The sequence below is a fragment of the Syngnathoides biaculeatus genome, chromosome 9 (genome assembly GCF_019802595.1).
Source record: "Syngnathoides biaculeatus isolate LvHL_M chromosome 9, ASM1980259v1, whole genome shotgun sequence".
Taxonomy (NCBI): domain Eukaryota; kingdom Metazoa; phylum Chordata; class Actinopteri; order Syngnathiformes; family Syngnathidae; genus Syngnathoides; species Syngnathoides biaculeatus.
In genome coordinates, this window is record NC_084648.1 from 7,688,739 (window position 1) to 7,701,604 (window position 12,866).

General features: G+C 39.9%; 1 long non-coding RNA gene across 1 annotated transcript in view; it reads right to left on the bottom strand.

Moving 5' to 3' along the window:
• The window catches only part of LOC133506710 (uncharacterized), a 30,629-nt gene extending 18,364 nt beyond the window's left edge, over positions 1 to 12,265 (bottom strand). The window contains exons 1-2 of the long non-coding RNA XR_009796584.1: positions 11,944 to 12,265; positions 2,164 to 2,228 (exon numbers count right to left, since the gene is read on the bottom strand). This is a non-coding gene — a long non-coding RNA (uncharacterized LOC133506710). The remainder of the gene's footprint in view (positions 1 to 2,163; positions 2,229 to 11,943) is intronic.
• Positions 12,266 to 12,866: the final 601 nt, after the last annotated feature.

Here is a 12,866-nt window from a genome sequence, read left to right on the forward strand (position 1 = left end):
ACCCATTTATAGATTTTTGGGGAGAACCTATCCTCCGTTATCACTGATTTTTATTGATTTTTTTTTTTACAAGGTCTCATAAAAATATTGATTTGGCATTATCTGGTGGGATCTAAAGTAAATAACGTTACTTTTCGAGGATTTTAATTACTTGTAGATTTTAGTGGTTTGCTCTTTTAAAATCAAACTATATTAAAGTCATGAAAAATTATTGCATCCAAATATTTAAGAATACCCTGATTGTTCAAATAACGTGAGGAAAACATGCTAGAAATTTGTGCTAAAAGGAAAGAGAAAAAAATTGGACACTGATTTTCTGACAAAATCAAAACAAACCCATTTAGTGAGAAGAAGTATAAATTATATGTTATTTGGGAATATAAAGTCATGCAGCAGATCACATCTCATCCTTGGCCTTGAAATTACCTGTGAGCTAAACAAAGGTGATTTTTTTTTTTTTTTTTTGTGCTTGTTTTTAAAGAAAAAAAAATCTTCAGAAACTACCTCATGAGCAGGGGAACGTTGAAGCTGAGCAACTTCTCTGGGAGCAAGTCGCCCTTTTCTTGGCTTAAGCCAGCACGCTCCGCTCTCACTTTCCAAAAAACCACCGCTCGCCCAACAATCGTGCCGCCGCACCGCTAACACCTGCTCCTCCTACACAAGCGCCATTTAGCGGGATAATGAGAAGCAGGATGAGGAATTAGGCGGGTTTGTTGGAGAATAGTCACTTGGTCTTGTGCGGCGGCAATAGCGTCTAAAGCACGCCAGGCAGTAGTTATCGGGCTAATTGTTCTCGCTGGCAATTAGCCTTCATATTGATTCGAGAAACATACCTAAGTGCATATATTGACCATTTCGACATTGTGTGCGTGTCAGTGGGGGTGGGCGGGAAAGCAGTTTTGAGCCGTCTGTTGCTAGCATCGTCGTAGTTCGGTAAAGGTGTTTTACAGACGGACAGCAAGTGCTTATTAAGTGATATTTCGCAAACAAGAATGATCAAAATGATCAAACTTTGAAAGCAGGTCCAACCATAGAAATGATTTAAGCAAAGAAGCTTCTTATTTCATCATCACTTATCTATCTTATCCTGGAAACGGGGTCAGATTTTAGCTTATTTGGGTGAATTCCCTAGTTGAAGCTCCCACGAATGAACACTACAGACGTGGTATTTGCCTAGAAATATTGCTTCAAATCGATGTGGACAACTTTCTGTTCAGTTTTGTGCGTTGGTTCTTGAGACTTTTTGTGTATCCTGCTATTGCTGACATATCTGGCAACTTTCGTGTCAATCGATGAAGCTGGTGTCAGGGGTAGATTATAATTATTTTTTTAAACTTTTTGGAAAGCCGAGTTACAGAGACTTTTTTCATGGCGAATCCTCGAAATGATCATCAAACTTTGACTCCACGCCACACCCACATTAGATGGCGTAGGTAAATCTTCATAATTCAACTCACCAATCTTTAAAGATCTACCTAGTTCAGATCAGGATTTATTTTAGTGAGCTCCTACTTGGAAATCCACCCAAATAAGCACAAAGCTCAAGAAATCGCCCAAACTGGCTGAATCAAACTAAAATGGCTGACTTCCCGTTCAATTTGGGGCAACGGTTTTTGAGACTATCATGCATCCTATTATGGTATCCTCATCAGAGTGCACTTATCAGACACGCTGGTGTGAGGGAGTGATTTTTTTTCCCCTAACCTTCCACAAGTGCTACTGAAGGACTTTATTTTCTGGTGACTTCTCGAAATGATTAAATATGAATATCATTCTCCATCCGCATATGAAGGTGCACACCAATCAGTATCAGACACCTTACTCCAATTGTGGCTTGTGTGGGCAGATTCCGATTCAGAATCTATCAAAGTATAAACCTTGGAATTAGCCCAAAAAAGGTGCTTCAAACCCAAATGGTTTACTAGCACTTAAATAATAGTCTTGGGACTTTTTCATGAGTCCTGTTATGGTAAAGATGTTCACCCAATTTGCAAACTGCTACCTGGTGCTATCAGATTGTCCAACTTTCCGCTGATGTTACTTTAAATATTTTATAGCGACCCATCAAATGTAGATGACATGCTCTGCCCATACACGTTAATGAAAACACAAGATTCATCATCATGATCATGAAACCGGCTGCTCTAAATCAAAATTGCTTACCGTCCCGTTCTCCGGCACAGATGCAGTCGCCACATTTCATGTCAATTGGTGGAATTTGCGTCGACCTAAAAAAAACACAGGTGATGCATTTTCCACCTTGAGATGCATCGACTCTGTAAAAAGAAAATGTCAAGTCCGAGTGAAGCGGGATAAAAACGGGGCGCGTAAGTGGAGGAAAAAGCCCGAGTGATCACTACCTCCAACACACCAGAAGCCTGCTATGGACCAAAGTGCTCTTGGGGATGCTCTGAATTCACTTTGGCTTTCTTGGGGATTGTCACGTTTTCTCCAATTGCTGATTATGATTTGTTTTACTGTTGTTGTTTTAAGGCTGAATTCATGGGGCACAATCATGTTTGCCCCATAAAACATATCTGGTAGTTACGCACATCCTGGCTGATGCATTTGGTGGGGAATTGTGCCACCAGTGCCAAATTCCAACTGTATATCCAATTGAAAAAAATGCACAAACAAACAACTGCAGCCCCGGCCTCAAATCAGTTCTCTGTAAAAAAAATATATAAAACACACTCTGGTCATTCTGAGGGGGAAACTTTAGCTACCTAAACATTTTAACAGTTTCTTTTTCTCTCTGATTTTGTTTAAAATGGCCCCCCTGAAAAAGTGACATCCCTCCAAGTTGAGTCAAACGTGTCTTTCAAAAAATGGTAGCAAAATGCCTTCATTTCATTACTTCATTTTTTGTGCTGTTATAGCTTTTTGGTGACGTTCTGTTCTCGTTTTTGTTTTGATTTGCATGCCCACTTTGACACACAAGAGGTCCAAATGCTGGAAATTCTTGAATGTTTTGTACTCGAAGTTGGCCAGGGGGTCCTCACTGTTGTTTACAAGGGAGCCTCCCCCATCCTGAAGCCCCCCCCCCCTACCCCCCCCTCCCCCACTTCCACATCCCCCTGCAACCAATAGCCACGGCCAAAGTCAGCGTCACCTTCCGGCAAATGCGTCCGCTCGTTTGTCATGCCGTGACATACAATATGTAACGTAGGCATCTATAAGCTGAGGCAGAGCCCCTCCAAGGCCGACAGCTCGCTCACCCAGCAGCCCACAGGAGACTTCTAAATCCCTCCATGTCAATACATTTATGATCTGGGAAAATATATCTGCAGAATATTTGAATATATTGTGGGGGGGGAGCACCTTATCTCCGGTATTAAAGGTAAATCCCTCCTCTCCTTGATCTATTGCAAACAGAATCAGTTCTGCCACGTTAACAATTTAACCCGACCTGTTGCGGGTCAAATGAAGCTATTTCATTTGTGTTCACTTATTGCTTATCTTTTATTCCGTTAATTTGATATCTTGTTCATAAAAAGCCAGACGTTTCTTGATTTTACTACACGAGGTCAATTCGACTTGGTTCGACAACATTGGGTCAGTTTGACCCATTTTGGAATCCTGCTAATAATGTCTTGATTTTTCTAAAGCAGGTCAATTTGTCGCATTCTAATAGCCCTCTGATTTATTTACTGTCAAATCCTATCGATTAACTCCAATGAGTGCATATGACCAATTTTAAAACCTTTATGATAGCAGATAATATTGACCCATTTAAAAATAATCATTTTTAATGTTGATTTTACGGCAACACATCAATTGGACCCTTTACCATTTTCCCACAGTAGATGTATTTAATCCATTTTGAAACTCTTTACAATTCATCTTAATTTTTCTACTGTGACAAAGTTTGCATCATTTACAAAAAAATATTTTTTTATTTATTTTTATTTTCAAACTGGGGTCAGTTTGACCTACAACATAACAGGAAGGTTGAACGAGGTTCCTTAAGCCTCGCGTTATGTTTTTATTACATTATGGACGCTAACAATGTTATTCTATCAGTTGGATTTCATCATCCCAAATTATGTCTAAAAAAAATAGAATGCAAATTGATATTTTTGGATGTAATTTTGCACACTGCCAAAAATATTTAAGATAAGAGCCAGAACAATAAGTTTTGCATATCATTTGTTTGTGTTGATTTTTCTTTCTTTTTGTTAGATGGATTTATTCAATCTGCAACATAATTGGAGTGTAATACGGAAAAAAAGTGCGGATTATGTCAGGTCAGACGTTATTATTTGGGGATGAAATTAACGATGCCTGTTTTTCCTGCCAACCTCGTTAGACGTCCAAACTGCCGAGGGCTAGCAGACCTCCAAGGCCTTCTTTTGCTTGATTATGACGTGTTTTCATGCCCTGGGGGAGGTAACGCCGCAACCTTGTTGTGTTAACCCTGAAGTCTGGGTAGACAGCATGTGTGAAATGAAAATTGATTCGCAGGACTCGACCAACAGCTGTTAGTGCGAACCATGTTGGAAAACGTACTTCCCGTTTTCATTTTGAAAGGGATGTACAGAGGAAGCTACAGTGGAAGTTAGACGCATCAGAGGTTGCAAAATTTGGAATTCAACCAAAATGTACCGAAAAATTACAGTATGCTTCTAAAAATTTCAAGAGTTGAGTCAAGATGAGCAGTAAACATAAAGTACTTTGGCTTTTTATTTACACCAAACATGACTATTTTTATGATTGAATATTGCATGATTATAAATAGGCGGCACGGTGGATCAACTGGAAAGCGTTGGGCTTACAGTTCTGAGGTCCGAGGTTTGATCCCGGACCTGCCTGCGTGGAGTTTGCATGTTCTACCCGTGTCTGCGTGGGTTTCCTCCGGGCACTCCGGTTTCCTCCCACATCCCCAAAACATGCAACACTAAATGGACACTCTAAATTGACCCTACGTGTGATGGTCTCGATGTGCCCTGCGATTGGCTCGCAACCAGTTCAGGATGTACCCCGCCTCCTAACCGTTGACAGCTGGGATAGGCTCCAGCACTCCTGTGACCCTCGTGAGGATAAGCGGCTGAGAAAATGGGTGATTAAGAATATATTTTCAAAACTATATTTTCAAAACTGACTCATTGTCACCTTAAAGAGACAATTTAAAAAATGTCCCAGGGAGTCAAAATAACATTTATAACATTTCTGAGTCATTCTTGGGCTCTGACATAACTTTTTGGGTTCGGTTTGGGAAAGTGGCTCAGGATCTTCCACCCGCTGAGCTACCAAATCATGGTCTTGGTAACTCTGTTGGGTTGAGATTATGTAAACTGTTATGTAACATTCAAGCACTATTTAGACAATTTTTGGGTGCACATTGGCAGACAAATATTGACTCCACTGATACCCATAGTATTTACAATATATAAAACCTTTAAGTAATAACTTTAATGTTTGCCCCTTTTAAAGTCGAGTGCTTTGTTGTCAGATAGTGGTACAGATAGATCAACAGATTATGTTACTGAAAATGTTTAAGTATAATCATAATGGAATGTGAAAAGAAAAAAATAATTGCTTGATTTTTGTCGATCGGCTGCATTATAAAAACCTCACAACAGAGAATAGCAAAGCCAGAATTTTCTCAACCAGATGGCATTTAGTTAACTTTAACTCCCTAATATGCCCCCCCCCCTTCTCCTTAATCCTTTCACTTTAATCCAACTATCCTGCCACTATTTTCCGTGCCCTGTCAGAGTCATCGCAAACAATGCAACCGGATCAATTGCGAAAGGGTGCGACTGCGAAAAAGTGGCTGAATATTCTCTGCTTTTGCTCCGACAATCAATTAACCTGCAGATTAGCGCCGCAGGCTATGCATAGATGGAGCCTTCTAAAAATATGAGCTTCATGGGGGAGGAGATGGTAGCGGAAGGTGGGAGGAGGGTGTTACCTGCACACACCCCCGAAGGCATTTTTCTGGAGATGTAAGATTCACTTGGTTATTCATAAACCGCTGTTTTTATCGGAAGCCGTCTTTATTTAAAGCAATAATGGAGTCGCTCTATCATTTTTAACACTAAGACCACTGGGAATGTTTATGTAGTGCTCCTGTTCAGTTCACAGTCGTTTTTGCACAAAGTAGGCATGTAATGCAATAATGATTTAAAAAAAAAAAATGTAGGGTTGGGTAGTTGATGTTTTGGTGACGGCAAGTTAGGAGGTACCCCACATCTAAACAGCCTTTGGTGGAGATCAATCCCCCTAGTTGACCATCGGTTTTCAGGGGGCATAAAGAGGATTTTCCGCTACCCATGACGTCCACAAGATGAGGCTGAGCTGCACTGCAATCGTTTGCCGAAATATGAACAAGGGTACTTTTATATACGCAACAATCATGCCAGTCGCCATCTGCTCTGAACGCTCTCTTTTAATGATTCACCACCCTTTTGTTCCGACTGTATAATTAGCTTTACTTCTGCTTTGACATTATTGTAGTTGTAAAGTTTTATTAGGGGGTTACATCGGGCCAGGAACCTCTGGACAGTTTTAGTAGAGGGAAAAACTATCATCGTTTGCTTCACCAGTTAAAGCTAACCGAGTCAGGCGTAATTTTGTCCACAGTTTTCCCTTATTGAAAACACAAATCACACCGAGCCCCGCCAAGATTCCGGAGCCCCGAATGCCCCCCTTTGGGGTTGTTGTCGCCAACCCTGGATGGCTCCCTGGAAACATCAGTGAGGCCTCCTCGCACCAAGTTTTAATTGAACCACAACATTTACTGTGAACGCTGACTTTCTGTGTTTTGAAGCTGTAAAGCATTGACACAAGATGGCTTACTATTCCACGTTGAGGACCACTTACACCCAGAAGATTACTTTTCCCCCCGCTTCATCCTCAACAGGTTTTAATGGACCACAAGAACCCAACGCTGTGAATATGACTGAGACAATGGGACTGATTGATATCACCCCGACAACATTGTCAGTTTCTGTTGTAAACATGTAAAATACAATGTTTTTTTTTTTATTATTTTTCGCTCCAGAGGAAGAGTAATTTTAAATATTTTTGTGCAGCAGTTTCACAGGGTGGTCGCAGTTCTGCTTTCCAAGGAAGTTCTTGGAAAAGACTAACCAGGGTTTTGGCTTACGAGTTTCTGCTCCCATCTTTTTTGGAATGTTTCTTGAATCCTTTAAATTGACGGGAATCAGTAATATTAATCCAGGGATGCAATCGGGTTACAATGATTGGGATACATTTTATTAATTAGTGAAAAAGTAAATTACGTCGGACAAGAGACCTTTCTGACGCGTTACAAATTCTCCCCTACACTACAAAATTGGTTGGACAATTTTCACATTGAATTTTAAGACGTTTGCATTTCACTCCCTGTATGTGTTCCATAACTTTTTTTTACTTATACAATAGCGCTATTCATGAACGTGATGATTTTCAAACATTGCCCACGTATGCGCTGCACAGATTTCTTTCAGGTTTGCCTTCGATCTGGACAGGCAGAATTGAGTAACGAGAAGGACACCAAAACAGTTGCGCTCTCTGGTCATGGATCGGTTGATGGTTCGTAGACTTGGTCTACTTCCCACCTGTTTCACACGCAAAACAAAACAATCAAGCAGAGCAAAATTCGCTGCAAGGAACCACATGAATGAACTTACTTCTACTGGTTGCAAGATTGTAAAGCCAAAATGGACCTTAGTGGAACACTTACAATGCGTCAAAGGTGGTTTGTAATCGATTTGATTTGGTTGGACAACAAGTTTAAAGACCATCTTCACACCAACTCAAACAAATATGAGCTAGCTGTCAAAACAATGAATGTTAACGCATGGGCTCCTTGCTTTAACAACGCAGAAAATGGCTTCTGAATGATGATGCATGACTTAAAAACTTGTTTTTATATCAGCGTTCATTGGTTTAAGACTTTGGAAACAAGGTTTTGATAGCCGTTATGTATTTGATTAAGGGAAAAAGTTTTTTGTGAATCCTCATTGGAATAATAACCTGGAGATAGGCTCTTGATTGATGTTATTTGGTTTATGAAAAAAATGAGTTGATATATTGATGGTCATAGACACTAGATTCTGAAGGATGGTCTTTAATTTTAGACCATTAAAATTAGCTTCTGTAGCAATGGGCTTTGGTTTCAGAGCATGGAGCATGTGATCTTTTCTTTAAGACTAAAAAGTACAGTAGCTTCTGTTCTGCGTTGTATAGTCATTAATTAAGGACTTCAGAAACCAGCTTTTGATTAGGGACTCCATGACTATAAAAGCTACCTTTTATCAGACTTGCCCGTGGTTTTAGACCTTGGAAATGTGCTTCTGACTGCTGGTTTTGGACTTTGGCTTTAAGAAAAAGCTTGCAGCTTTTATATTGATCATTAAAATGTATTTCTATATCACTGGCCATTGGTTTACAACCTTGTTTGAGAGTGTTTAGTTTGAGACCACTAAATTTGGAGTAGCACTTTCATACCTCACCATGCAAGAACTAAGTATTTAGACACACACTCTCCATTTTGCCTGTCCAGAAAGGTCCTAAGTGACCCGCTAATGAAAAATGAGCCGCTAGCCTGCCCTGAAAAGTTTTCCTGTCTTGCTCAAAGTGGATTATGGGAATTGGTTAGTCTGCTGTTGAGGATGATTGACTCGAAGGATTAATTTTTGCTGAAATGACAAAAACTACGAACAAAACCGGACGTGTTTGTACCGGAGGTCAACTGTGACATGCACACACACACACACACAGGTAGAGAAACAACTGTTTGTGCTTGTCTAGATCAGTTACAGTTGCACTGTAATTACACAACGACAACAAGGTGTGACCACACACACAAGCGCACCACATTCACACCTGCCTACGACAAATGTGGACTATATTTCTATTCACGTTTACAGACACTTATAGTCTTAATAGTGCCAAAATGGCGAGTTTTGCATAGGATGGCGGCGAGCCAAACGTCCGCAGAAAAGATTTTTTTCCCCCATTGTTATTTATTTATTGTTACTTTTCGATTGTTGTATATTCCAGTGCTGTTGTAGCTCTCAGATCCGCAAAGGTTGAAGTATGGACTCCTCGTGGCTCCTCTCTGATCGACCCCCCACCCTCATGTAAGCTTGTTTACAAATCTTTGCTGGGTGGGTTTGTCTGTTATTTGCTTTCTACAGGCTCTTTGGTATATGACTTTAAAAATGATCTTCCAGATTTATGGTCTGTGGTTTAAACTATAAAAATTTGCGTCTATATCAAAGTCATTGTCTTTAGACCACAGAAAGTAGTTTGTGTCTGTATAGTAAACCACTGAAACGATGCTTCTATCTCAATGTTCTTTGCATTGAGAATTTCGAACCCAACTTCTGATAGATGCTTTTTGATTAAGACTAAAAAAACTCACTTCTATAGCAATGGTCATTGATCTTAGACGTTAGAAACATGCTTCTTATTGATGGGCTTTGGTTTATGACTATAACAACTAGCTTCAATCGTATTGTTCATTTTTTGAAAACCTTGGAAACTAAGTTTTGTATGAATGATCATTGGTTCAAGACCTCAGAAGCTAACTTTTTTATTGATGGTCTTTGGTTTATTAAAAACTATTACTACTCATTGCTTCAAGACCATTGAAAGTAACTTTTGCTTTAAGTCTATAACAATTCTATTCAATTCTAATATCTGTCGTAATTCCGGGCCGACAGAGTGCACCTGGTTAAAGGCCTCACCCAAGTACATTTGTAAAGGAAATACCATTTGGACCATACATAGGCTGCAGCTGTGTAAAAGCCGCACTTGCCCACATTGAAACCCACATTGTAACACGAGATATTTACAAAGAAAGACGGTACGCAGAGAGTTTTACACTAATGCCGCTGCGCTAATGCTAATGCTAATGTTAGCATCGCCGCGCTAACAGGGCCGGTTAAAAAAAAACATACAGGTAAAAATCACTGAGACACATGCTAACACAGCGCTATAACAGAGCCGGACCGGTAAAAGTTACTTCCTCGGCACATATATTCAGTCTCACTCTTACCTTTTCCGTTTGAGTGCCCCCTTGCGGACATTAGAAAAAAAATGCACAAATTAGCCGCATCACCGCATAAACCGGAAATTATGGAATTTTGATGGTCATTGGTTGGAGACTAACGTTCATGAATGTAAACCTATCTTTTATATCAATTACTACTGTTTAATGATATTGTAAAATAGCTTCGGGTAAAGGTCATTGGTTTTGGACAACCGAAACCAAGACGATAACGGTCTCTCACTGCACATTGTTGTCGGAACCATGAATGTTTACACGTGTACTCGTTATGGGTCCTTTCTGATCTGCCCAAACAACTAATTCAGTTATAGTGTATGTTAGGGGTTGAAAACCGCTGAAGTGAGTTGTGCAATTTCGTTAGGGGGGAGTGCCGACTGAAAGGGAGCGTATTAATTAATATGCCCTCTAGACAGACGGGTTTTCAATCAGACTCACTTACACACTTATAGACCCTCAAATTAAGATTTAATTCCATGCTGCCAGTTCATCTAGCCACACTACGAAACACAATCCGCCAGATGATGGCAATAACCATTGTCACATTTCATAAAACAATGATATGACACACATAGTATTGAGAATACTGTAGTGTCCTTTGTAATCTAATCATACACTGTTTATTTAGAACTCCTTCTACAGATGGTTTGACCACCAACTTTGACTTGATTGTAAAGACATTCACGTCAATACGAGATGATCGACCCATGTGATAAACCCGACATACTGTGGCTATGAATGATAGCATTAAGATAAAAATAAATATTAAGAGCCATAAAACGGGAAAAATGCACTGTTTCGAATGTCAGTCGACTTTTCTGTACAATTCTCTTGCTCACAGGTTGTTGGTTTACTTGTGGTTTGATCCTGTATAGAATCTGCAGGGGAGTTCAATATGTCGTTGACTTTCTCGTGTAATCTCGTGTCTCGTTGGATAATCTTTGGTTCACTGGGACGCTAGAAAGAAGCTACACTGTGCAGTTATTGGTTCAAGATTGCTGAAATAAGTTTCTGAGAGATAAGCTTTCATTTTACGGCTAAAAATACTAGCGTTCTTATCAACAGCCATTGGTTTAAAACCGCAAAAAGTAACTTCCATCCTTATCATTGATTTACAACCTCAGGAAGAAGATTCTCATTGATGGTCTTTGGTTTGAGACTAGCTTTCATTGGTTTAGGGCACACAAACTTGGTTCTATAAAAATTGTTGTTGGTTTAAGACAACATAAATTAGCCTGTGATCAATGCGCTCTTGTTTATAACTATAAGCACTAGTTTATGATCAGTGGCCTTTGGACTATGGCGATTTGAAGTATATTCTATGTTGCTGGTACTTTTTTTTTAAAGCCATAAGAACGAGTGTTATATTGGTGGTCAAGATTTTCATGGTGTTCAGAAACTAGGTGGTTGTTGATGGCTTGTCGTTAAAGGTCATTGAGGCCACCTATATTTATGGTTCTTGGTTTAGACCACAGACATCTGCTTCTACCTCAATTGTCGTCGTTTTAAGACCACATCAACGATCCTATATCGATGCTCGTTGGTGTATCATCATAAAAGCTAAGTTCTAACAACGGTCTTTGGATTTAAGACCTAAGAAAGATCAACAGTCTTTGGTTAAAGACTTCAGACACAAGCGTCTGATTGGATGTGTACAAAAACTAGCTTCTAAATCAATGGTGTTTGCTTTTAAGACCTTTGTAACTATTTTTTGATCGATGGTCTTTGGAGTATGACCATAAAAATTACCCGCTATATCAATGACCATGGTTTAAAGACTTTAGAAACAAGCTTCTTGCTTGTCTTTTCTTATGTTTATGGCCCATAGAAACCAAAATAGTCAGTCTCCTTGTCCTGTTGTACAAAAAAAAAAAAAAAGGGGGGGGTAATAAATGAATGCATAGGATTATTGTGTGTCTTACCGTTTCCCTTCTGCAATGTGTTATCAAGTCACTCAAGTCAGCGGTGCATGTAAAAATGGCGTTTATGTCAGCTGGCTCATTTGCTTGCACAGAGGTTCTTATTTTGTTGTCATTTCGGAGACTTGATGTAAAACACTTCTGGAATGCCTTGATGCAATCTCACACGCACACTCAGTAGATCGATTGATTACAGGCAGCGGCAGCAGTTGCCCGGGGCGATTCTGGGTAAGAGTCAAGGTTGCTAGGTAGCAGATAAGAACATAAGATCGCATTAATTGCCTCTCGTGACGGGTCCAGAGCACAGGATGACGGATATTGCCACAGGATGCACACGCGTCATCCATTCTGTGTGTGTTTTTTGAGAAATTTAAGACTCCATCAGCAGAGGCACCAGGTGCTCTGTGTTTCATTTGACGATAGCAACAAGCTTGGATTGTTTCACTTGAATGGATGGAGCCAGTTCACTACGCACCAGCAATCAAAAGCAAAAACTACATGAATTAAGAAACATGCTGGGCCATCGTCACCAGTGAGTTTGTTGTTGTTATTAAAATCAGCTCATGAGAAAAAGAGCCTTGCATCAGAGCTACAAAGAGTATGCGATTAAATCAATTGACTCAAGTGATAACCAGCTGCTGGTAATCATAGGTAAACTGCCTCCTGTGGCTCACTGCGGTTTAAATCATTTCCATGATTACAGCATAGTTGCCATTAAATTCCCAAGACATATTCGAGCTGTGGCCCATTAAAAACAAACAATTGTTTAAATACATAAAGTCATGTGTTCATCCTGGTTGGAAAGTTACATCCCCAAAATTGGCTCCACTGCAATTTGGGAAAATTCACTCCAGGGTCAGTTTAATTTATCCATCCATCCATTGTCTTTTGCCACCTATCCTCACGAGGGTCGCGAGGAGTGCCGG